This window comes from Protopterus annectens, chromosome 7.part0, assembly GCF_019279795.1.
Source record: "Protopterus annectens isolate FY-2018-M chromosome 7.part0, PAN1.0, whole genome shotgun sequence".
In the NCBI taxonomy this organism is placed as follows: domain Eukaryota; kingdom Metazoa; phylum Chordata; order Ceratodontiformes; family Protopteridae; genus Protopterus; species Protopterus annectens.
The window spans coordinates 1241979695-1242006087 of record NC_056739.1 but is presented as its reverse complement, the minus strand read 5'-3'; the positions used below and the strand labels follow the sequence as shown (position 1 = coordinate 1242006087).

Below are 26393 nucleotides of genomic sequence, written 5' to 3'. Positions count from 1 at the left end.
TCAGACATAGCTTGGGGAGCTCACCTAGAAGGCAGGTGCACCCAAGGTGTTTGGGATGCCCTGCACCTTCCCTTACACATCAACCAGAAGGAAATGATGGCAGTACAAAAGGCTCTGACATCCTTCAAACCCCATCTCAAGCCAGGGGATGTCCTTCAAGGATGCATCTGCAGTCCTTACAAATGGGTTGTCCTGTCGTCAGGCAGCCCTTCGGTCGGCCGGATTCCAAAGTCTGGGTCTGGCCTCGGCTGGTGTCGCACTTCACCCGACGTCAGAGCTGCAGTTCTTCGGGTATAAAGGCATCAGCCGACGCCATTTTCCTCAGTCTTTCTTGCCGCGTGGCGCCCGAAGCAGAAGCTGTTCGCAAGTGCCGGTCGGTCAGATCCAGAGATTACTACTACCGAATACTACTTCGAAGACTTCTAAAAGCTAAGTACCCGTTGGGGACTCTTTCTTGCCTCAGCCGATGTCAGAAAAAGTGAATAACTGTTTAACTTGTGGGAAACAAATACCTCATAAAGATTTCCACTCTTACTGCTTACCTTGTTTAGGCCCAGACCACGGCGTAGCAGCTTGTTTAGCCTGTGCTTCTTTCAACCGACACGCTTAGACGTCGGTCGGAGTTTGCTGAACAGTTTTTCGGCTCAGATTTTGCGTACATAATGCCGTCGGATCCTCCGACTACCCAAATTGTTAAGCGCAAAGAAAGGACCGACACTCGCGGTCCGCGGTTTCGGCGAAACCACGGTTAAGCAAACATGAGTGTCTCGGTTTCAGCGAAACCGAGCAAACGGTTCAATCTTCAGCCGAATCCATGACTACTACCGAGGCCCCCTCTACCCTAGTTGAATCGGCCTCTGAAGTTTTACCTACTGCTGTGGTTTCACAAGACTTATCGGACATCATCCCTTTGGATGTTTCTACCCCAACACGTGGTGCTGCTAGGCCTCCTGCAGCCATGTCTATAAAGGCCTTTGCCAGGGCTAAAGCAGCCAAAACTTCTAAGTCTGTGCCTGTTAAGCCCCCCTCTCACAGGCCCAGTTCCAGTTCCCAAATGCTTACTCTGGCAGAGGATCTCATCTCTTTAATAAGGGGATCCCAATCTCACCCAGACAGGGCCTCTCAACCCCCAGAAAAGAGACCTAGAGCAGAGCCCCCTGAGCCAGTGTCCTCAGATGACTCTTCTGATGATACAGACCATCCAGAGGCTCCTTTTTCTACTTATGAAGATTCTGATGCTGAAGAATCGATTCCTTCTGCTTCTCCACCAGAGGAATTTTCTTTTGGGGAAACTTTACATGCCATGAGAGAGCAATTCCAATGGCAGGGGCAAGATTTCTCAGATTCAAGGAAAAGGCTTAGGACCTTTTTACACTTACCGCAACATAGGCCTTTAGCTATACCTCCAGTTCTTCCTGTTGTGGATGATGCATTTAATGATGCTTGCACTGCTCCTGATACTTTACCTCCAGCCCCTGCTAAACCCGATAGGTTCTACAGGGTCCCGGACACTCATCACCATTTATACAAGGCTCCTTTCGCAGATCCTGAGACTATCTCCCAGGGGCCTAAGGCAGTAGCCGACCTCAGCTAAAACCCTCTCCCTTCTGAAAGGGAATCCAGGTCCTTAGAGATGGGGTAAAAAAGTATACACCTCTGCTACTCTCTCAGCTAGAGCATTGAACTGTCAGTTTCATATGATCCAATACCAAGAGTTTATGCTTGATCAGTTAACTAAGAAACTGTCCTCGGATGATTCTTTAGATAAGAAATATGTTCTAGAAATGGTGAATAACATTCAGCAGGTTAGTAACCATTCCTTAAAATGTGGCTATGATGCACTGGAGGCTTCATTTAGATCAGCCATGACTGGCACAGTTATAAGAAGGCATGCATGGTTGAAAGAACAGGTCTTGCGGATCATGTTAAAGCAAAGCTATTAGATGCTCCTATGGATAAGGTCAGTTTATTTGGTTCTCCTGCCCAACAGGTACTGAAGAAAATGGAAGAGAAGGCAAAATCTGTACAAACAGTGAAAGATTTCTTACAGGTTCAGCCTCCAAGGTTTAGCAGGAACTGGCCTTCCAAAAATTGGTCCTTTCCAGACTCCTCTAAAACTCAGAGAGGCAGGAATAGGCATTCAAGAGGCAGAAATCAATCCAGAGGAGGTGCCTACAGGGGACGCCAGTGGCAAGGTAACAACCAGCGAGGCACAGACACAACCACTACCACTGCAACAGGACAATCACAGTGACTTGGCTTTGACACCGCCTACCAGGGAACAAATAGCAGCACCCTTAGGCGGAAAGTTAGCATTATTTTCAAAAAACTGGCACTATATCACAAGAGACAAGTGGATTTTGCAAACTATAGACCAAGGCTACAGGTTTCATTTCCACACTTTACCCGGAAAAAGAGGAATGCCAAACCTACCACCAAATCAAAAGACAGAAGCTCTAAAACAAATAGCTCAATTAGCAAGGATGAGAGCTGTGGAAAGGGTACCACCTATGGAACAAGGCAAGGGATTTTACTCCTGACTATTCCTGGTACCAAGAAAAGAAAAAAATTGGAGGCCTATTCTCGACCTGTCCGCTTTAAACACATTCATCATTGTTCCAAAATTCAAAATGCTGACCCTACAGCAACTTCTTCCCATGCTGGGCAAGGAGTATTGGCTGGTAACTCTAGATCTCAAGGCGGCATACCTGCACGTCCCCATACGACCACATTGCAGAAGATACCTCAGATTTCTTGCAGGATCAGAGCATTATCAATTCTCAGCATTGCCCTTTGGCTTATCTACTGCGCCCAGAGTGTTCACGAAATGCCTGGCATCAGTAATCGCTCACTGCAGGCTTCAGGGAATCCAAATTTATCCATACCTGGACGACTGCCTGATACAAGCGGACAACAAGAACAAGCTAACAGAAGACTTACAAAGAGTCATTTGCTTACTACAGGCCCTGGGATACACAGTCAATATAAAAAAGTCAAGACTGATACCATCCCAAACAATAACCTTCTTAGGTGCAGAATTGGACACAGTAAAACAGATGGCATTCCTAACTGCAGAAAAACAAAAACAACTTCCTCTCTACTTTTTGGCTTTAACAAAGCAGAACAAACTTACAGCAAGGAAAGTACTGCAGGCCTTGGGCTTCATGGCATCCTGCATAATCCTGGTCCCCCATGCCAGACTGCATATGAGAAAGCTACAGTGGTACCTAAAGAATTTATGGTCTCAACACAGGCACAGCTTAGAAACCGAAATACCACTAATTCCATGCCTGAAACAAGAGTTCCTATGGTGGGCTCAGGCATGCCAGTCAAACCCAGGTTTGCCCTTCCACAGCATTCAACCAAGCCAAACCATCACAACGGACGCCTCAGACCTCGGTTGGGGGGCACACATGCTGGACAAGTGCATACAAGGTTTATGGACTCCAGAGCAGCTGCACCTGCACATAAATCAAAAAGAAATGCTGGCAGTACAACTAGCAATCCAGAATTTCAGACCATTCCTCCAAGAAGGCCAGTTGATGATAAGGACAGACAACACCACAGTCATGTGGTACATCAACAAACAGGGAGGCACTCATTCATATCCTCTATGCCGAATGGCCCTGGACCTATGGAATATGGCTCTGAGGTACAACATTCAGTTACAAGCAATTTTTGTACCGGGAAAAGAAAACATCCTAGCAGACATATTAAGCAGAACTACCTCGGATGCTCACGAATGGATGCTACACCCGGACATCTTCAAGGCCATCACAAAGAAATGGGGACTGCCACAAATAGACCTATTCTCATCCCCACTCAATCACCAGCTCAAGAAATTCTGCACAAGGACATACCACCCACTTGCTTGGAAGGTGGACTCTCTATCCTTCAGTTGGAAAGGCCTGACAGCATATGCATTCCCACCTCTTCCTTTGATGCACAAGGTGCTATTGAAAATCAAAGAGGAACGTCCAAGGATAATTCTGATAGCTCCAGATTGGCCAAGACAACATTGGTACCCATTACTAAGGAGCATGTCTCGGGGGGAGAATGTGGACACTACCCTGATTCCCTTGATGTTAACTCAGAGCAACTACAACATCCTGCATCCAAACCTGAAAACTCTGCAACTGACTGCCTGGAACATTACATAAGAGCAACTAACCCAGATTTATCCCAAAGGGTTAAAGACATTATCCTTGAGGCCCGCAGACCCTCAACAAGAAGGAACTATGCAGGAAAATGGAAAAGGTTTCTCATTTGGAGTACCGACAGGGGCAAAGATGTGTCAAAGGTAGACATTGCCAACATCCTGGAGTATTTGGCAGAGCTTTTCCATACAGGCCTGTCCTATTCCTCCATCAAAATACATACATCAGCTATTTCTGCAGAATACAGCTTCGATCCACCTGTCTTTTCGCATCCTTTACTCAGGCAGTTTCTGAGAGGAATTAAGAATGTAAAACCTCCTAGGAAACCACCATTGCCAGCATGGGACTTGAACTTTGTACTAGAAAAATTGACACTTCCCCCTTTCGAACCAGCAGCAACAGCAGATCTTCAACACCTATCCTGGAAAACTGCTTTCCTGCTGGCAATTACCTCAGCAAGAAGGGTTTCGGAACTACAGGCTTTAATGGCAGTACAACCCTTCCTAATCTTCCATCAAGATAGAGTGTCCATGAGAACTAATCCTACATTTATGCCTAAGGTGGTATCAAGAGTGTCTTTAAATCAGGCAATCCACCTACCTACCTTCTTTCCCAATCCACAGAACAGGGGGGAAAGACTGCTGCATACCTTGGATGTACATAGACAGTTACGCTACTACCTGGACAGAACCAAGGGCAATAGAAAATCTGACCAGCTTCTGGTAGCATATGCAACAGGAAGGGAAGGAAAAGCAATTTCCAAACAGACAATCTCCAAGTGGATAGGAAATTGCATTAGATTCTGTTACTCCTACCATGGAAAGCAAATTCCACAGTTCATAAGGCCTCATTCTACAAGGGCTACAGCCACTACCACAGCTTTCTTACGAGGAGTGGCTACCAAGGACATTATAGAGGCTGCTACTTGGACCTCCGTGCATACATTTGCCAAGCATTATAACTTACCTTTATACTCTAGATCCCGAGCAGGGTTTGCCACTGCTGTTTTGCAAGGGATCCTAACTACACCATAATTTCTTCTTCCTCCTCCCCTAGTTTGGCTATGGTATTCTACCCATTTGTAAGGACTGCAGATGCATCCTTGAAGGACATAGTACAGTTTTGTACCTACCATAAATGTAGATGTCCGAACAGGATAGCATCTGCAGTCAGGATTACCCACCCTCCTTCCCCTCTGTGGTACTCCTAGGGTATTTGCCCACCTAATAGCTAGCTGGGGGGGATCTCTTATGGTGTATTTGTTTGTATATATGTACATACATGATTATTTTTTGTGTTTGCCTTCTACTATTTGGAAACACTGGCATTTATCCAAAAATTTAGCTATCCAAGAGGGCAACTGGCATCTGGGGCAAGAAACACTGAGGAAAATGGCGTAGGCTGATGCCTTTATACCCGAAGAACTGCAGCTATGACGTCGGGTGAAGTGCGACACCAGCCGAGGCCAAACCCAGACTTTGGAATCCGGCCGACCGAAGGGCTGCCTGACGACAGGACAACCCATTTGTAAGGACTGCAGATGCTATCCTGTTCGGACATCTACATTTATGGTAGGTACAAAACTGTACTTTCTCCTTATCAAAACAGACAACGCCACAGTAATTTGGTACATCAACAAGCAGGGAGGGACCCTATCTTTACCCTCTGTGCAGGCTAGCCATGAACCTCTGGCTGACAGCCTCTTCCATGGGACTATACCTGATAGCACAATACCTACCAGGGATCAGTAACACCCTGGCAGTCTACTTAAGCAGAAAATTACTGGACCCCGACAAATGGCAGCTCCACAGAAAAATCTTTTTCAAATCACTCAGGCATAGAGGACTCCGGAGGTGGATCTCTCTGCTTCGCATCTCAACCATCAGCTGAAAAAAATCTGTACCAAGGAGTATCACCACTTAGCGTGGAAAGTGGATGCCTTAACCTTCCCTTGGAACACCCTCTTTGTGTACGCATTCCCTCCTCTGCCTCTTATTCCAAAGGTACTGATAAAAATATGGGAGGAGAGACCAAAGGCAATCCTCATTCCTCCAGATTGGCCCAGACAACATTGGTACCCCTTACTGTGGAACTTGACCTTACAGCCTCCCAGGCAGCTTCCCGTAATCTCAGACCTCTTAACTAAGGTGGGGGGAGAAATGCTGCACAAAGACTTGCAGACTGTCGAACTATCAGCATGGCTAATACTCTAAAAGCAAACAAGGTGCCCTTGTTAAGTAAATGGTTCCTAGACATTATCACAGAAGCCAGAAGGCCAGCACCAGAAAATCTTACACAGGAAAATGGAAAAAATACTGCTCCTGGAGCCAGTCCAGATGGGGCAATACCTCACACCCTTCCATCCCTCTTATCCTGGACTACCAAGCGGAGCTACTTAATAGTAGCCTCACCTTCTCCTCTGTTAAAATCCACACCTCTGCCATTTCAGCTCATTTTGATACAGAACCATCCCTGTTCTCCTATCTCTTGATTTAACAATTCCTCAGATGGGCTTCTAATATCAGGACTCCCAGAAGGCCATCCACTCCAGCCTGAGACCTGAATTATGTTTTGGAAAAACTAACTTTACCTCCCTTCGAACCTGCTGCTTCAGCAGAAATAAGATACCTCTGGAAGACTGCTTTTCTCCTAGCTATCACCTCAGCCAGAAGGGTTTCAGAACTTCAGGCACTGATGGCTATTGATCCCTTCATCATCTTCCATGCAGACAGGGTCTCCCTGAGGACTAATCCCTCTTTTATGCCCAAGGTGGTATCTAATGTAACTCTCAGCCAGGCCATACATCTACCCACCTTCTTTTCTAACCCTCAAAACAAGGGGGAAAGAATTCTACACTCACTTGACATGCACAGACAGCTCAGATACTATCTGGACTATACTAGACCCTTCACAAAAACAGACCAACTACTTGTCAGCTTTGCCTCAGGGGCAGAGGGGAAGCCCATTTCCAAATGGATATTGCACTGTATCCATTTCTGCTACAGATTGCATGTGAACCCCTCCCTAAGTCTATTCAAACCCATTCCACTAGGGCAGCCTCCACTTCCACAGCATTCATCAGAGGAGTTCCCACCAGGGACATCCTGGAAGATGCCACCTGGACTTCTGTCCATACCTTTACCAAGCATTACCACCTACCTCTATTTTCTAACGCTGGGGCAGGGTTTGCCTCTGCAGTTTTGCAGGGCATGCTGACCCATTCCTAGGTCTCTTACTAATCCTACCACCCCTCTCCTCAGCTTTGGGAATCCTCCCACAGGTGATGACTGCAACAGTGAAACACGAAGAACATAGTACAGTTGTGTACACTTACCATAAATGTAGATGTTCGAGTGTATTCACTGTTGCAGTCCTGGTTTCCCACCCTCCTTCCCCCTTATATCTTCTTTCTTTAGGGAGACATAAGTTTCTAACGGTGGCTTTTCATGGGTTCATAGGTTGGTACTAGGCTATCGGCCCTAGGACCTATACAACAATTCCCTGAGTATTTCTTCCCACACTATTTTCTTCCCTGGCCCCGTATCTAGCAGGGCGACTGATGTGATTTTAGCCACCAGGACCACTTTACCATGTTTACTTGGGCTTCTGACTGGTTAGGGCAAGAAAAATTGATGTAATAACGTCAGCTGCCTTCCTTTATAGCACTGACAACCTGATGTCAGACAGCAAGCGACAGCATCCGACACAAAAAACATTGACTCTGTTATTCGGGCCAGCCGATGGCTACCACAGCAGGGATAACCCACAGGTGATGACTGCAACAGTGAATACAATCCAACATCTACATTTATGGTTAGTGTATACAACTGTACTTTCCCAGGGTTCACTGTAGAGTCTGTTTTTCCCCCAGCTCCATTCCTCTTTCCTTCAGGGGACCCCTAGGAGAGAGTCTTGGCCCATCACACCACTTCTGTCATTAGGTCCTCCAAGGGCCTTTCAGAAACCGAAGTGGATAAGGATGATGATAAAGTTCCTCAGAGCTCAGATTCAGCTGGGGGTTATCATGTCTTCATCTCCCATTGGACCCATGAGCCACCCTTCTTCTCATGCAGTGATCTCTCCTCCTGTCTGACCCACAATTTCGGAACCCTCAGATCTGAGAGACCCAAGAGTGCACACATCTGTTCCAAAGACCACTAGATTTGTTACGACTGCTTCTCTGATTTGTTTGACCCTGATTCCATTGGAACCGGATGAGTCTCTGAGTCAAAGTGTCAGCACCGGGTCCTAGGGGCTAGGTTCCACTCCAATGGTCTTGGGGTCATCCCTGCCCCTTGGAGCTTTGGTGTTGGACATCTCTGGTCTGACTCCCTCTTCGAGACTGGGATCTGGGCAGGGTTGTGGTGTGGTAGCGTAAGCAACTTTAGCTCCAGTGCATCCAGCTACTAATACTTCCACTCCTTCTGTCTTCGTAACGAAGAGTGTTTTTTCTCATCTGAGAGATTCAGGTACTCTGTTGTCTTTAGATCCTACAGCCAATACCCCCTTTGGGTCCAAGCCTGATCCTCTCAGGCCTATTCCACAAAGACAGCCAGCCCATTCAGCATACAGACCGTCCCAGTCAAGTACTTTCCCTTCTCTTCGGATACCATTCCAGATCATCCCAATGAAGAGGTTCACCAAAAGAGAACATGTAAGAGGAGACGCATAGACTCCACCAAGAGTGTTTCACTGAAGACTCTGATTTCGATGAAAGGGAGAGGTTCCCCAGATCTCCACTGGATGACGTCTCCTTCAGAGGTATCTTAGAGATTCTCAGGCAAAAGGGTGGATGGTCCTCTGACAGTCTCTCCCAAGAGGAGTCAGTCCTTCTGGAAGCTTTTGAGTCCAGCCCATCTACATCTTGGGTGACTCCCCTGGCAGATGAGCTTATAGATCTAGTCTCTTGCTGGGTGTGGAAGGAACCAGATACTGTAGAACCCATTCCCCTTCACCATGATAAATTTCTTGCACAACCTAAAGACAGGTCACACTGGGGCAAGGGACTCCCTGTTGATACTATGGTTGTGGCGGTAGCCACAAAGAAGGAGCTGGCGGAGCAGAGCTCCGTTGTTCATCCCCCTAACAGAGAGTCCAGGGCATTGGACAGATTCAGAAAGCACATTTATGCCTCTGCAACCTTTGCCTTATGGTCGCTGAATTACTTGGTGCATTTCACAAGATGGCAATGGAATTTAACTAAACTTTCCAAATCCTTCTCTGAGTCCATGTTCATGGAGGATTACAAGAAATCTTCTTCCCAACTAGCCACTCTCTTAGCCTCATGGATGTATTAGGGATGGAAAATATACATTCCTGCAGAGGGTACCTACAGGCGGCTTGTTCAAGTATATCCGTTAGGAGACATACCTGGATGCACTTGTGCAACCCTGTGGTGCCTTTCAAGTCTTCTTTCATCAGTGCTCTTTTTGATGGAACATCTTTATTTGACCCTACTGTAAAGGAAATGCTTTCCTGGAGTGAACAGGATGGAAAGATGCTGTCTGCCATAGGGATACGCTTTTCTACCCCTCAACAATCCTTTTCCAAGAACCAAAGAGGATGCAATAAAATGTAATTCTTAGGGTCCTTTCCATGGTGCATGCAGGGATAACTCCCTCAGGGGCAGAGGGAGGAATTCAAATGGAAGACTCTGTCCTTGCACCAGAGGAGGCCCGTAAAACCAGGGTTTCCAAGATTCATTTTCAAATAAACCCTTCCAGCACTCCTGAGAAGTTGCTCAATGGCACAACCTGGAGGCAGTCGGGGGGGGGGGGGCTTGTTTCTGCACCCAGACACCTGGGCATAAATAACAAAAGATTCTTGGGTGCCAAAAATCATATCCAGAGGATGTTCATCGTGTTACACTGCTGCAGTCATTACACTTGGGTTATCCTGCCGTCAGGCAGTCCCGCAGTCGGCCCAAATTCCAAAGTCTTGGTCCAGCGTCGGTTGCTGTCACTTCTTCCCTGACGTCAGTGCACCAGGGGTATATAAGATGCATTCGACGCCATTTTCTTCAGTCTTTCTTGCCATGCGGTGCCCGAAGCAGAAGCAGTTCGCAAGTGCCGGTCGGCCAACTCCTGAGATTTTTGAAGTTGAATTTCAGATCCGAAGTCTTCAATAAAGCTAAGCACCCCATTGGGGAAACTTTTTTCTTGCCTCAGACCGATGTCAGAAAAAGTTAATAATTGTATTTCTTGTGGGAAGCAAATACCTCATAAGGACTTCCACTCTTACTGTATTCCATGCCTAGGCCCTGATCACTACGTCACTAGTTGTCGGTTTTGTGCTGGATTTATCAAACGCACTATAAAAAGACGTTTTGATTTTGCTTTGCACTACTTTGGCCGAAGGTTCAATTATACGATGCCATCAGATCAGCCGACGACCTCAATACCGAGAAAACGCAAAGACAAGGATAAAGATAGGCATCCAAGGTCCAAAACTGACGACGAAACCTCTTCTAGGCCAGTCGCCGGTTCTCAGTGAGGCGCTTTTGCAGCCCCTGACACCCGCTACCTCAGAGCCACAGGCTGCTTCCGACTCCCACGTGGAGACATCTAGGCCTCTGGAAACTCAAGGTATTGGGCCTACGGAAACTAATCCCTCAGATGGGTCCAGAGCCGCTGAGCAGGCATCAGCTTCTGAGGGTGTTTTCAGACCTTCACAACTCACCATTAAAACAACAGCCAAGACAAAGGTACCATTAAAGACAAAGAAACAAGTACAGCATTCTCCTGGACAGTCCTCCATGCCTAAGAAACAGATGCTTAAAATGGCCGAAGACCTCATTACTTTAATCAGGGGTTCCCATCCCCCTCCTGAGAAAAGGCCTAGGCATGATACAGACTATGACTCCTCTGATCAGGTTTCCATTTCCTCTGATTCCTCTTCAGACCAGGGATACTCTGTACCCCCCTATGAGGACTCTGATGCTGAAGAATCTATCCCTTCAGCCTCTCCTCCTGAGGATTATTCGTTTGGGGAAACTTTACATACCATGAGGGAGCATTTCCATTGGGAAAGCCAGGATTACTCAGAATCCAGGAAAAGGCTCAGGGATTTCCTCTTATTGCCTCAACACAGGCCCCTGGCTATTCCGCCTGTGCTAGATATTGTGGATGATGTGTTCTCTGAATCCAGTTTATTTCCTGACTCTTGGCCCCCTGCTCCAGCCAAGCCAGATAGGTATTATAGAGTCCCCGACTCTCACAAGTTTCTTTACAAAAACCCTTCTGCTGATCCAGAAACTATTTCCCAGGGTCCAAAAGGGGTTAAGGCTTCCATTGCAAAAAATCCAGTACCCTCTGACAGGGATTCCAGAGCTTTAGATAGATGGGGGAAGAAAGTATACACTTTTGCAACTTTAGCAGTAAGAGCTTTAAATTGCCAGTTTCACATGCTTAAGTACCAACAATATTTAATGGCTCAGTTAAAACAGAAAATGCTTGCAAGCACAGAAGCTCCTGATTGTAAAGAAATGCAGGATTTATTGCATGCAGTTGAACAGGTGGGAAAACATACTCTGCAATGTGGTTTTGATTCTTTAGAGGCCTCTTGTAGAGCCGCAGTTACAGGTTCTGTAATTCGAACGCATGCTTGGTTAAAAGAACAAAGTTTACCTGATCATGTTAAGGCAAAATTATTGGATGCTCCTTTACAGCATGATACTTTGTTTGGTGTTAAGGCAGAAGAGGTGTTAAAGAAAATGGAGGATAAAGCTAAATCTATGCAAACAGTCAAGGATTTATTACAGGTACAGCCACCTCGGTTTAGCAGAAATTGGCCAACAAAGAATTGGTCCTTTCCAGTGTCAGACAGGCCACAGAGAGGCAGATACAGATGCCCAAGAGGCAGATCTCAACCCCAAGGCTCAAACAGACAACGACAGTGGGGCACCTCAACCCCAAAAGGTGGTGAGGACAAGTCTCAACCTTACAGGAAACAGTCACAATGACTTTCCCCTTCGTACGTCAAGCACGTCCCTTTTGGTAGCCCCGTTAGGGGGAAAACTAGCACTTTTTTCTCAAAACTGGCAAACAATCACCCAAGACAAATGGGTCCTGAATAGTGTGTCTCAAGGTTACAGATTCCACTTTCATACTTTACCAAGGCTAAAAGGAATGCCAGACCTGCCGCAAAATCAATGGGCAGAGGCACAGAAACAAATTTCAGCCCTCATGGGCATGAGAGCTATTCAAAAAGTACCACAACAGGAACAAGGACAAGGATTTTACTCAAGACTCTTCCTGGTCCCCAGAAAGGACAAGGCCTGGAGGCCCATACTAGACCTTTCAATTCTGAATACTTACCTGGATATTCCAAAATTCAAAATGTTGACATTACAGCAGCTTCTACCCATGCTGGGCAAGAAGGCTTGGCTTGTTACCCTGGACCTCAAAGAGGCATACCTGCATGTCCCTATCAGACAAAATTGCAGAAGATACCTCAGATTCAAAGCTGGTACAATGCACTGCCCTTTGGCTTATCTACTGCGCCCAGGGTCTTCACAAAGTGCCTGGCATCAGTAATTGCATTTTGCAAACAGAAAGGAATTCAAATATATCCATATCTGGACGACTGCCTCATTCAAGCAGAGACAAAGGACATTCTTTTACAGCATCTGGCGTTTGTAAAAAGGTTGCTAATTTCTCTAGGGTACACAGTAAACGAAAAGAAGTCAAACTAGTGCCCTCGCAACAGATTATATTCCTGGGTGTCAGCTTAAATACAACGGCCCAGATGGCTTACCTCACGCCAGACAAACAAGTTCAACTAACTCAATAATTTCAATTGCTGGCAAGAAAGTCCCATCTCCCTGCAAGAAAAATTCTGCAGGCCCTGGGATTCATGGCATCCTGCATACTACTAATACCATATGCCAGACTGCATATGAGGAAATTACAATGGTACCTGAAAAGTGTTTGGACTCAACACTCTCACAGTTTAGAAGCAATAATACCAATGATTCCCTGCCTACAACAGGAGTTTCAATGGTGGGCACAGGCATGTCACCTAAACAAGGGTCAGCCTTTCACCCAACCCACAGCCAAGCAAACTCTAACAACAGATGCTTCGGATTACGTCTGGGGAGCACACATGGCAGGAAAATGCATTCAGGGCAAGTGGACCACAGACCCAGATGCAATCTTCACATCAATCAAAAAGAGATGTTTGCTGTTCAAAATGCCCTAACAGCCTTCAAGGGCCTTCTACATCCATGACAATTACTACTAAAGACAGACAACACCACAGTAATGGGGTACATAAACAAGCAAGGGGGCATGCATTCTTATCCCTTATGCAGGCAAGCCATGACCTTGTGGAACACAGCTCTAACGTATCAAGTTCACCTACAAGCACAATTCCTGCCAGGAAAGAAAAATACTCTGGCAGAAGATCTAAGCAGAAATATCATGGACCCTCACGAATGGAAATTGAATCCACAAATCTTCAGCATGGTGACGCAAAAGTGGGGATGCCCAGACATAGATCTTTTTGCATCCCCACTGAATTGCCAACTACAAAAATTCTGCACAAGGACTTATCACAAACAAGCATGGAAAGTGGATGCTCTTCTGTTCAGCTGGAAAAACCTAAAAGTTTATGCCTTCCCACCACTACCTCTCATTTCAAAGGTACTCCTAAAAGCCAGACAAGAAAAACCACAGATGATCCTGATTGCTCCAGACTGGCCACGCCAGCACTGGTACCCTATCTTAAGGAACTTGACTCAAGGCCCACCATGGATTTTGCCTCAAATTCCACACCTTCTGACTCAACAAAACAATCAGATCCTGCACGGTCAGCTAAAAACCCTAAATCTGGCTGCATGGCAGATACATTAATCAAACAGATAACACCTCTATCTAAAGCTGTTATGGATGTCATTCTGGAGGCCAGGAGGCCTAGCACCAGAAAGCTTACTCAGAAAAATGGAAGAGATTCTGCGCCTGGAACCAGGCTCAAAGCCTTGACCCTCTTGTTCCAAACATTCCTCAGATTTTACAATACTTAACTGAGATGCTGGACAGAGGCCTATCCTCATCAATTAAGATCCACACCTCTGCCATTTCAGCACATTACAACACGGATCCTCCTTTATTCTCTCATTCCTTGCTAAAGCAGTACCTCAGAGGGGCTAAAAACATAAGACCGCCCCGGAGAGCACCAACACCAACTTGGGACCTCAGTTTCATTTTGGAAAAACTGACCCTACCACCTTTTGAGCCAGCCAATACAGCCAATCTAAAATTTTTATCATGGAAAACAGCTCTGCTCCTGGCAGTAACTTCAGCACAAAGAGTTTCAGAGCTACAGGCATTAATGGCAGTGGAACCTTTTATAATTTTTCATCAGGACAGGGTATCTTTAAGAACAAACCCTACCTTTATGCCAAAGGTGGTATCTAGCGTGGCTCTTAACCAAACCATCTATTTGCCAACTTTTTATCCAAACCCCCAGAATAAAGGGGAGAAACTTCTGCATTCTTTGGACATACACAGGCAGCTACACTTCTACTTGGACAAAACAAAGGCTTTCAGGAAGACTGAGCAACTGTTTGTAGCATATGCTTCAGGATCACAGGGCAAGGCTTTCTCAAAGCAGACTATATCCAAATGGATAGGACACTGTATTCGGTACTGCTACACACAGCATGGAAAATCAGTCCCAAATAACATTAGGCCACATTCCACCAGGGCAACAGCCACTTCAACAGCCTTTCTCAGAGGAGTACCTACCAAGGAAATTTTGGAGGCGGCAACTTGGAGTTCAGTGCACACCTTTACCAAGCATTACCACCTGCCTCTTTACTCTAAATCCAGAGCAGGATTTGCCACTGCAGTTCTGCAGGGTCTCATAGCCAATCCTAACTCTTTATAGACCAGACACCCAACCTCAGCTTTGGGATTCTACCCAAGTGTAATGACTGCAGCAGTGTAACACGATGAACATAGTACAGTTTTGTACCTACCATAAATGTAGATGTTCGAGTGTTCACACTGCTGCAGTCCAGGTTACCCTCCCTCCATCCCCTCTGAACTAGCTGGGCTTGTCTATGCCTTTCTATCCTATACAACCTTTGGGGTGTATTTGCTGGTAACTGAAGGTATTGTTTTTATTGTATGTTTTTGATTAGCAGTATGTATTGCCTACCTACTTGGGGGCACCTGACATTCTGGGGCAAGAAAAACTGATGAAAATGGCGTCGGATGCATCTTATAAACCCCTGGCGCACTGACGTCAGGGAAGAAGCGACAGCAACCGACCCCGGACCAAGACTTTGGAATTCGGGCCAACTGCGGGACCGCCTGATGGCAGGATAACCCAAGTGTAATGACTGCAGCAGTGTGAACACTCGAACATCTACACTTATTGTAGGTACAAAACTGTACTTTACTGCATACCATTTTTTTTTTCAGATTCCCCCCAACAAAAGAAAGACTCCCTGACATCCCACCCAGTTAGATGGAAGCGGCAGCTCAAGAAATTCGAAAGCTGCTAGACCAAAGAGTCATCCATGAGGTCCCACCAGACCAAAAAAAGATTCGGAACTTACTCAGAACTCTTTTTAGTACCAAAGAAAACCAGGGACCTGAGACCAATTCTGGATCTAAGCTAACTAAATCAATTTGTGAAAAAGTCAGTTAAAAAATTGGAAAAATAAAGTTACCCCCTGTAGTGTTGAATTTATTAGTATGGCAAAAATAGTATGCAGTAGTGAATCGCATACTATAAAGATGAGAACTTCTAATATTACACATTCATATTAATCTTGGCTGAAACTTAGACTTGCTTGGAAAACATTAATTGTTGTTGATATATATATATATATATATATATATATATATATATATATATATATATAAAACTTGGATGTGTTGATCATCTGTGGACATATGTAAATAGTTTGTTTTATAATTAATTCGTTTACATATTGTTTGAAAACCAAATAAAAAAATGTAAAGTCAAAACTCCAAATGGTCACTGTTCAGTCCATTCTGCTGTTTCTACACAAGGACGATTGGATGTGCTCCATTGATCTTCAGGATGTATACTATCACATCATGATGAACAAAGAATCCTGAAGATTTCTGTGCTTTTAGCTAGGGGCCAGCCAGTATACATTCAGGGAGAGTCACCGAGAGATGCACTAGTCCACTTTTGGTCCTCTGTCTCCATTATGCTTATGCCACGATACTTCTAATTCCCAAATTCTTGCAGAAGACACTTTGGTTGAAGAACACAGTTATCCTCATTGCCCCCTTTTGGCCTTGTCAAATGTGGTTCTCTTAACTTTCGTCTCACCTTTGTTATCCATCTTGGATACTGGACCCCCATCCAGACCTGCTTTCTCACTCCTCCGGGATGGACAGACATTCTAAGCCTCAAGCTGACAGCATAGTTTCTCCATTTCCACTGATGGCTAGATAGCTCAGGATTTTCTTCCTGGTCCAACAGATACTTGCATCTTCCCACAAGGCCTCTACAAGGAGGATTTACAAAAGCAAATGGAAAAGATTCTCTATTTGGGCTCTACAAAGAGAAATTGACCCCTTCACTGCTCCTGTTCTGTGGTCCTAGAATGTTTAGCATCTATTTTTCAAAAAGTGGCTAGTTTTTCTACTGTCAAGGTGCAGTTGGCAGCCACATCTAATTTTCACTCTTGAGAAAATGCTTCCTCATTACCATCTACCTGGTCTAATGTTCATTCCTTTATTGCTCATTACAAATTGGATTTGATTTCCAGAAACAGAGCTATGTTTGGTTCTGCCGTACTTTGGAATATCCTTCCATGAGGGTCACCCAAGGTCCACATAGTTAGGGACTCTGTCCCAATCATTGAGGAACGAATGAAAAGGACATCATCAGATATTAAAGTTATGTACTCACCATAACTATGCATCTGTGTTGTTCATTTTCATTCTTCCTCAGCTCTCCACAGTCCTCATCCTTCCTATCCTCTCCTGGAGTGAACTTGGGGCTATTGTGGGTTATCATCGACAGCAACATGAAATTTGATATACATGTACCCAGTACCATAAAGAAAGTCCATATAAAATGGCCATGCTGTACAGAAACAAACAATTCCTAACAGATTTCACTAGAGCCACAATTGCATGCACCCACCTCATCTCCACATTATTGTATACCTCACTTATCCTTACCAATTTCAGAAAATCTGACCTGTCCAAATTGCAAGTATGTTATAATAAAACTGCCAAATTTGCAACAAGTAGCCCTCATAGAACACACCACTGCACTCCCCTCAAAACACTTAATTGGCTGGAACTTTCCCACCTCATTCTCTACAATCAACTTTTACTAACCCATAAACTACTTCACTACCCTGAAAAAACCCTGCTCTACAAAATATAGTACACCCAAGCACCAAAATCAAAACCTCCTATTGGAGGTGACCAAAGCCAATAATTTTGCAGGTATATCCCTCTATAGCAACACCATTGCCAACACTGGAACACCCTTCCCCCAGCATCTCATCTACCACCTCCATTGCCTCCTTCTAAAAGGCCTTAAAGTCCCACCTACAGCAATCTTAAGGTGTGACAGTGCTAATTAAACTCTTAGGCTTCTTTAGCTCTGTTACCACCTCCCTCTCTTCAAGCACTTTGCTAACTCCACCAATGTATCTCTTCCCTCCTGTATCCCAGTTACCCTGCATACCACGCTCCTGTGTCATCTCACCCTTAGTCTTAATACCACTGTATGCATCCTGCTACTTTATTTTGTGGAAACCCAGACTAATCCTCTACTACCTTCTACTGTCAACCATCTCCCTTTACTTAGTACTTGTCTTCCCCCACTAACCCCCCCCCTCCTTTTTTTTCCTTCTTACCTCTGCTTCATTTCATCCACCACTAACTAGAACTTGCAACACATGCAGTCCTTGAGATCCTGGGAATTTGCATAGTGAACTAAATGTATATTAACTCATAATGTATAACATTTAGAATCTTCAGTAATTCTAGAATTCAGTACTGCAATAAATGTTGTTAGTTTTTATATTGTTATAAACTTCCACAAGTGCTGTACACTGTTTCTTTGTATCTCAAATTATCTTATGTAAACAAAGTGTATTATGTAAACACAACTGTAGAATAAGGAAGTTATTTGTTGTATTAGGAGCTTTTCTCCTAGGGCCTTGACTGAAAAACGACCTGTGTCCAGTCAGACTTTCCCGGTAAACAAATGTGAAATAAATAATAAACAAAATATTTTCCAGGTTTGAGCCCCAGTTCTGTTACCAGTATTCTTACTTGCACTATGTTTAGGATTAATTACTCCTAGGGCTTATAAGGCAGCAAACTCGATCTGAGGTATAGCAGGTTGATTGGGGCATTATGGTTAGAGGTTGAAGCTCAAGAGTTGGATCGGAGAGTCTTCTAAATGTGGCAGAGTCAGATAAGAGGTTGGATCTGAGACTCAATTGTTGAGAAAGAATGAAGATGAACAGCACTAACTTTAAGTCTGAAGTTGTTAATCTTTTTCCTATTCATCACTGATGGGTTCAGTTCTGAGCCCTCAGAACCGAGTCGGCCTTATACCAAGCTTGCGTGCACCAAAAACTCTCGAGCTAAGCTGCTACCCGCAGTGCCCTTCACACAGTTACCCCAGATCTCATTTGCCACGCTGCCATATAGCAGTGTTTCACCGAGCTCTCAAGCTAAGTGTTATATTTTTCTAAATTTTACAAGTTTTTGTGGATATTTTTCCTGTTAGTTTGCTATTTTTTTGTATCTTTACTCACTCCGCTCTACCCACAGGTATTTCCTTTCGTACCATTGTTGGTATTGGCCTTTCTACCCTTGTGGAATTCCCAGTACCATTGTTGGTATTTGCCTCTTTCCTTTTCTTCACTTTCTTCTATTTCTGTTTGTGTGTGTGTGTGTCTGTCTCCTATTATGTCTGAAAAGAAAGGGACTACGGGGTTTAAACACTGCTCTTCTTGCAGTGGTAAACTCCCGAATAGTGTCTTTCATGAAGAGTGTGTGTATTGTTTTAGGGGTTCCGCATTTATCGGCGAAACCTCCATGTGATATTTGTGCCAGCTTCAGTCAGAGGAAGCTGAATGAGCGACGAAATAAATTGATCCTTAAGGACCTGCTTCCTTTGCCTTTTCAGAGGCTATTTCTGCATCAGAGGTCTCATCCCCTCCATCTGTGGACAAGAAACGTCCTCACTCAGACCCCTCTTCACCAGACAGTGATAGGGGCAAAAGCCATAAGCACAAGACCCATAAGACTTCCACTGAGCATCATACTGCCTCCTCGGTTCCGACCACCTCGGCTCCAAGTTTGGCTCTAGTGATTCATACTGAGGTCACCTCGTTGGCACTTGCCCCCCTGCTCTGACTACAGCGCCAACTACAACCTCGGTTCCGACCAGTTTGCCTCCATCTCAGCACCACTGTCCCCCATCTCTGTCCCGACATCGGTTCCGACAACTTCGGAGTCGTTATTGACCTCCACCCCAGGTGAGACCTCGGCTCCGAGCCCGTTCTTGGCTACGATCATTCCTTTGTTGCCGGTTTCCAAACTGGAATCGTCAATGCCATTTTTTAAAACACCACGGACCCAGTACTCTCCATCTGCGGATCCATTTGCCGGGCAAGCCTTCAGCCCCTTTTTGGACTGGCCTGATTTCCCCTCGTGGGCATCAGTAAGGTCCACCTGGAGCCTTTCAGAATTGGATGAGATGAGCCTTTTTGATCAGCTGCTTACCGCCAGGGGAATTACAAATTTTCCTAGAGCGCATCCCACTCTGGGCTTTGGGTTTATTACACCGGCAACCCCTACATACGCTCCTCCCTTGGATCCCTCAGTTCTGAGGCCCATATACCAGACATCTATGAGAGGACCCCTTTTCCTCGGCAATGACAGCGACAGAGTCTGAGGCTCTGAGCCCCCTTTGGGTGTTGGTTCCGATGGAACCCACCCTTCCTCAATCTCATACTTGGGGGGGGTGGGGTGGAACCCTTGGTTCCGGCCACGGTTCCGAGGGTGACTCCCACCCCGAGTTTGCTTGAGGTTCCGTCCCCGGGGGCTGACCGCGTGGAGCGGGGTGTGACCCTGGTTACGGAATTGTCTTCTTTGGATCCGGGCACCCATTCCTCTTTGGGCAGGCCAGCTTTCCTGGTGATGGAGAGGGTGCTTGCTTCGAGCAATCCTCCTGCATCGGTCACCCCATCAGTTCCCTCTGAGCTGCAGCTGTCAAAGGCCACCCCCCCAGGGCTCCGAGAGAACAAGGCCCAGGAAACCCCTGTTCAGTGTATTTCCCTTTCTCAGTCTTCTTCGGATGCTCCCACCGAAGAACCCCCTCGGAAACGTATGTGTAGGAAGAAACACATGGACTCCCCAAAGGAGTCCCTCAAGGAAGATACGGACTACGATGATGGGGAAGGATCCCCACAGTCACCCCCTGATGATGTCTCATTTGGAGACATCCTGGAAATCTTGAAACAGAGGGGTGACTGGAAGCCCTACAATCCTTCCGCGGAGGAATTCGTATTCCTGCAGGCCTTCCTCTCTCACCCTCTGTTTCTTGGGTGACCCCCCCCCCCCACCGATGAGTTGATCAACCTCATTGTGCAATGGGCGTGGAAGAACCCTGACACCATTAAGGCCATCCCTAGGAGATCAGATAAGATACTCTCCCCTCCAGAGGATCAGCCCCATTGGTCTAGATGTTTGCCAGTAGACGCTATGGTGGTGGCGGCAGCCATGAAAAAGGACCTGGCGGAGGAAAGTCCTGCTGTTCACCCACCCAATAGCGAGTACCGGGCGGTGGACAGGTTAGGGAAGCAAATGTTTGCGTCAGCGACCTTTGCTGTCAGGTCTCTGAATATTTTGGCACATTTTACGAGGCTCCAGAGAGATCTCATCACCAAACTCTCTGGAACCCTCGCAGGTCAAGTTTCAAACTGGGCACGTGATAAAGTTGCTTCCCAATTTGCCACCCTAGAGTCAATATCCAATTTGTCCATGAGGTTGCTGTCCCACGCAACCGAAGGAGCGGCTAGAGCTGCGGGTGAGACGCCATGCCTGGATGTGCATTTGTGACCTCGCAGACTCCTTCAAGTCTTCCTTTTTAAATGCCCCTATCGAACCATCAGCTCTGTTCGGTGCTAAGGTCAAGGATAAATTAGCCAGGTGTGAGCAGGACAGGAAGACCTTGTCTGCCATGGGCCTACGCCTTTCCAAACATCAGCGTTCCTTCTCCAGGAACCAGAGGAGTGGGAATGGCACAAGAAGCCTCAAGGTCCTTTCCATGACGCACGTTGTGAGAACTCCTCCAGAGGCAGAGGGGGTTTCAATAATGGAAGATGCCCCTTTCGGGGCAGAGGGGGTCCACGGAATCAGGACTCCAGGGATTCCTTCTTGGGAAGGCCATATCAGCACTCCTGATGTGCTGCCCGATTACTTTCCTCTGGAAGCAGTCGGGGCACATTTCTCTCTGCACCAAGCTGCCTATCTCTCCATTACAAACGATCAGTGGGTGCAGAGAATCATTACCAGAGGCTATCACATTCCCCTCATATCTTACCCAAGACCTCCAAAATCCCTTCCCGATGTTCCACCCAGTCAAATACGAAAGCTGTGTCAAAAACTTGTCATCCAACAGGTCCCCCCAGACCCGTGCGGATCAGGGTTCTACTCAAGATTCTTATTAGTGCCAAAGAAGACTGGAGGCCCATTTTGGATCTCAGCCAGCTAAACAAATTAGTAGTTCAGACCAAGTTCAGCATGGTCATGATTCAATCCAACCTTCCCTTTCTGCGGGAGGGTGTGTGGATGTGCTCGTTAGACCTCCGGGATGCTTATTACCACATCAAGATTGATGACTGCTCCAGGAGCCTCCTTCGCTTCCGGTTGGGAGTCAATCAGTACCAATTCAGAGCCCTGCCATTCGGTCTCTCGACGGCCCCCAGAGTGTTCATGAAATGCCTAGCAGTGGTCACAGCTCATATGAGACTTCAGGGATTCCAGGTGTTTCGGTATCTAGACGATTTGCTCCTCTCCGCCCCCACCACCAGGCACCTTCTGGTCGGGGCCCTCCACTACACCTTAGTACTAGCGGAGTTGCTGGGCGTCACCATCCACTGGGAAAAATCCAAACCCCAACCCTCAACAATTGGAATTCATAGGGGCAAGATTCAACACTCAGTCAAGTCTGGTCTCTCTCCCTTCTCACAGGCTTCAGAGATTAAAGGCACAAGTTCAAGTGATACTCTGTCAAAGAAAGACGTCTGCAAGGGAAGTTCTCCAGGCTCTGTGCTCTATGGCTGCAGCCATCCCAATTGTTCTCCTAGCCAGATTACACATGAGACTGCTACAATGGCTTCTTCAGTCCCAGTGGATATCCAGTCTTCACCCCCTGAGCTCACAGATTCTCATCACCAACACCTGCAAACAAGATCTCCTCTGATGGATGAGTACAAACGAAAATTTTTGGTGTCGCCCCTTCCAGGATTACCAACCCAGTGCCATGGTGACCACAGACACTTCCCTGATAGGGTGGGGGGTCACTTACAGGGAAAGCAGTCCAGGGCACATGGTCCAGTATAGAGGTCAACTTGCATATCAATGTCCTGGAGTTAAGAGCGGTGCTGTTGGCGTTGCAAGCTTTCCACCCACTTATTTCGTCCGGAATGATTGCTATCCAGTCGGACAACATGTCCATTGTCTGGTACAAAAACAAGCAGGGAGGGACCAAATCCTACCCCCTATGTCACGAAGCCAGGAGAATCTGGCAGTAGGCGAGAGCTTCCAACCGCTTTCTGATCGCAACGCATATCCCGGGGAGCACCAGTGTGATTGCGGACAGTCTGAGCAGATGCATCCTCTGTCCTAATGAGTGGTCTCTCAATCTGAGTGTGACAGCAGAAATCTTCAGCCATTGAGGCCAGCCATGCTGCGATCTTTTCGCCTCCCCCTCAAACACAAAATGCAGCAGCTACTTTGCCCTCTTTCCCCCTCACGGGGAGTCACAGAGAGACACTTTGATTCGCGATTGGCCCGCGGATCTCCTTTATGCTTATCCTCCGATTCCCCTGATTCCTCTTTTTCTAAGGAAAGCTATTCGGTTGAGAAGCAAAGTGATCCTCATTGCCCCGTTCTGGCCTCGTCAGGTGTGGTTTCCCTTCCTCCGACCTCATCTGTTGCAATCTCCTTGGATCCTAGACACTCGTCAGGACCTCATATCTCACCCACAAGGGCCCCGAATCTGTCCAGTTTCAAGCTGATGGCTTGGTTTCTCCACTTCCGTTAGTTGCAAGGCAGGAAACCCGCTCTTCATCCGTCCGTGATATTATTCTGGCCTCACATAAACCATCCACCAGAAAACTTTGCAGGGACAAATAGAAAAGATTCTCTATTTGGTCACATAATCGCTAGCTAGATCCATTCTCAGCTCCTGTAGCTATTATTCTTCATTATTTGGCTGAGCTGTTCGACAATGGTGCATCAGCTTCCACCATTCAAGTCCATTTAGCAGCTGTTTCCAACTTCCATAATGGGTCAGATGGAGTCCCGCTTATTTCCAGCCGACTTTGCAAGACTTTCCTCAAGGGAATATTCCACAGCAGACCTCCCATCAGGCAGCCGGTGGAGGCATGGAATCTCTCCCAGGTTCTCCAGTCTCTCTCTCTGCCCCCTTTTGAGCCTGCGGCAACATGTGATCTAAAATTCCTGTCATGGAAATCCTTATTTATGGTGGCGGTCACTTCAGCCAGACGAATATCTGAGTTGCAAGCCTTATGTATCAAGAGCCCTTATCTGATCTTCCATAAGGATAGAGTATCACTTTGTACTAACCCATTCTTTCTTCCCAAGGTGGTTTCCGACTTTTCTGTTAATCAGTCCATTGAGCTCCCTATATTCTTTCCAAATTATTCAAACAAGGGAGAATACTGCTTACATTCCTTGGATGTTCATAGACAATTACATTTCTACCTAGACAGAACTAAGTCCTTTCGCAAGTCGGACCAACTTTTCATTTCCTTTGTGGGCCCTAGGAGGTGCAGTATCGAAAGTTCCCTTGTCAAAATGGCTCAGAGATTGCATTAGCTTTTCTTATTCGCTTACAAATTAATCTAAGCCTGGTCAAATCAAAGCTCACTCAACTAGGGCTATTGCAGCATCGGTTGCCTTCCATTCTAGAGCCTCCATGGATGACATCTGTGCAGCTGCCATTTGGGCTAAACGCCATACCTTTTATCAAGCATTACAAATTGGATCTGATCTCCAGGGGAAGAGCGGCCTTTGGCTCAATGGTTCTCAGGAATGTTCTTCTGTAAGGGCCACCCAGGTTCTCCTAGTAGCTTGGGATTCTGTCCCATCAGTGATGAATAGGAAGAAGATTAACAACTTCAGATAAAGAAGTTATGTCTGACCATAACGTTCCGTCTGAGTTGTTGATCTTCTTCCAGTCATCACACCCTCCCACCGACCCCCACCAAAGGCTCCTGGCAGATCTTCTGGGTCTTTGTGGTGTTTCAGGGTTTCTGCGCAGAGATGGCCTCTGACATTCTGGTTCTTCTATATGTTGCATGAAAACCTGATCTGAGGTAAATGAGTGAAGCGGATTGTGGGTAGCAGCTTAGCTCGGGTGTTTTTGGTGCACACAAGCTTGGTATAAGGCGGACTCTGTTCCAAGGGCTCGGAACCAAACCCATCAGTGAAGACTGGAAGAAAATCAACAACTCAGATGGAACGTTATGGTAAGACATAACTTCTTTTTTTCCCATCCTCAGAAGAGGAAGAGAATTCCAGATGTTCACTCAGTCAGATGGAATTGGCAGCAGAGGAGGTGGCAATGCTGCTATAAAAGAAAGTCATCCAGGAGGCTTCATCAGACCAGCAAGAATGTGGAGTCTGTTCCAGGTTCTTCTTGGTTCCAAAAAAAAAAAGGACCTTAGGCCCATTCTGGACCTAAGTTACCTCAACCAGTTTGTAAAACAGACAAAGTTCCTAATGGTCATGGTTCAGTTCATTCTAACTTTTCTGTGGAAGGATGACTTGGATGTGCTCAGTAGATCTGCAGGAGACATGTTATCATATCAAGATAGCAAGGCAGTCCAGGAGATTTATCCATTTCCGTCTGGGAGACAGCTACTTTCAGTTCAGAGCACTGCCCTTTGCCCTCACTTCAGCCTCCAGGGTGTTAACTAAATGCTTGTCAGTTGTGTCTACGTATCTCCAGGTAATTTCCTACTTGAATGAATGGCTCCTCACGGTATCAACCAAGGATCTACTAGTTCAGTGCAGGGACTTTGTGCTCCACACTTGGGAATTACCATGAATTTTACCAAGAGACAGATGACACTAACACAGATGATAGAGTTCACAGGATGCCACCTGGACTCAACTTCTCATATAGCCAGATTCCCAAAATCCAGAATCTTCTCTACATTAGATGGCTTCATAGGTCTTTTGTCATCCTAGTCCCCCAATGAATCAGCCCCTAATCTTAGTGCCTGCTTCGATCATGCTTTGTACCTCAGGCAAGAATCTGCACGAGTCCTGCAGTGGACACTGTTAGTGCAGTGATCCTTGATGACTCATCCGTTTATGCATCATAGTGTCTCACTCTGTTCTGCATAAAATGCCGTTGACCTTACTCAGTGTTATGGATTGACCATATACTCTTCCTTTCTGAGCTGGGGAGGACATTATGAATGGAAGATGGTTTAATGTTCAAGGTCTTTGAGAGAGCCCAGTCTTCACACCAGCGTCTTGGAGATGAGGGCAGTCCCCCAACTTTGTAGGTGTTTCTGGACTCCCTCCCCTAGAGTGTTATTTCCATCCAGAAGGACAACATGACATTAGTCTGGTATATCAACAAACAAGGATGAACCCCTGAGAGTGTGGCAGTGGGCAGCGTCTTCCCTGTGCTGTCTGGTCACAGTACACATCTCAGGGACTTCAGTGTTCTTGCAGACAAACTTAACAGATCTGTTATTCTACCCTTGTCCCTCAGTCAGTAATAGGTTCATAGGTGTGTAATAGGCTAATGGCCCTGGAGCCTTTACAAGCCTAGCGTGTAGGATTACCCTGGCATTATGCCACCTGACCTTAGTTCCCAGTGCCTCTGTCAAGTAGAGCCATTGGCGTGATCCCCAGGGTGAATTTTCTATTTCCCATCCACTCATCAAGATTTCTGTTGAAGAGGGCCAGTGAGGCACTCCGCTTGACATGTATGGGAAGTCTATTC

The 26393-nt window shown here is 46.2% G+C and overlaps 1 protein-coding gene across 1 annotated transcript in view; it reads left to right on the top strand.

Annotated features, from left to right (window-relative positions):
- Positions 1-26393, top strand: part of DENND4A (DENN domain containing 4A) — a 2763357-nt gene that overhangs the window by 1787065 nt on the left and 949899 nt on the right. The gene's annotated exons all lie outside the window — the stretch shown is intronic.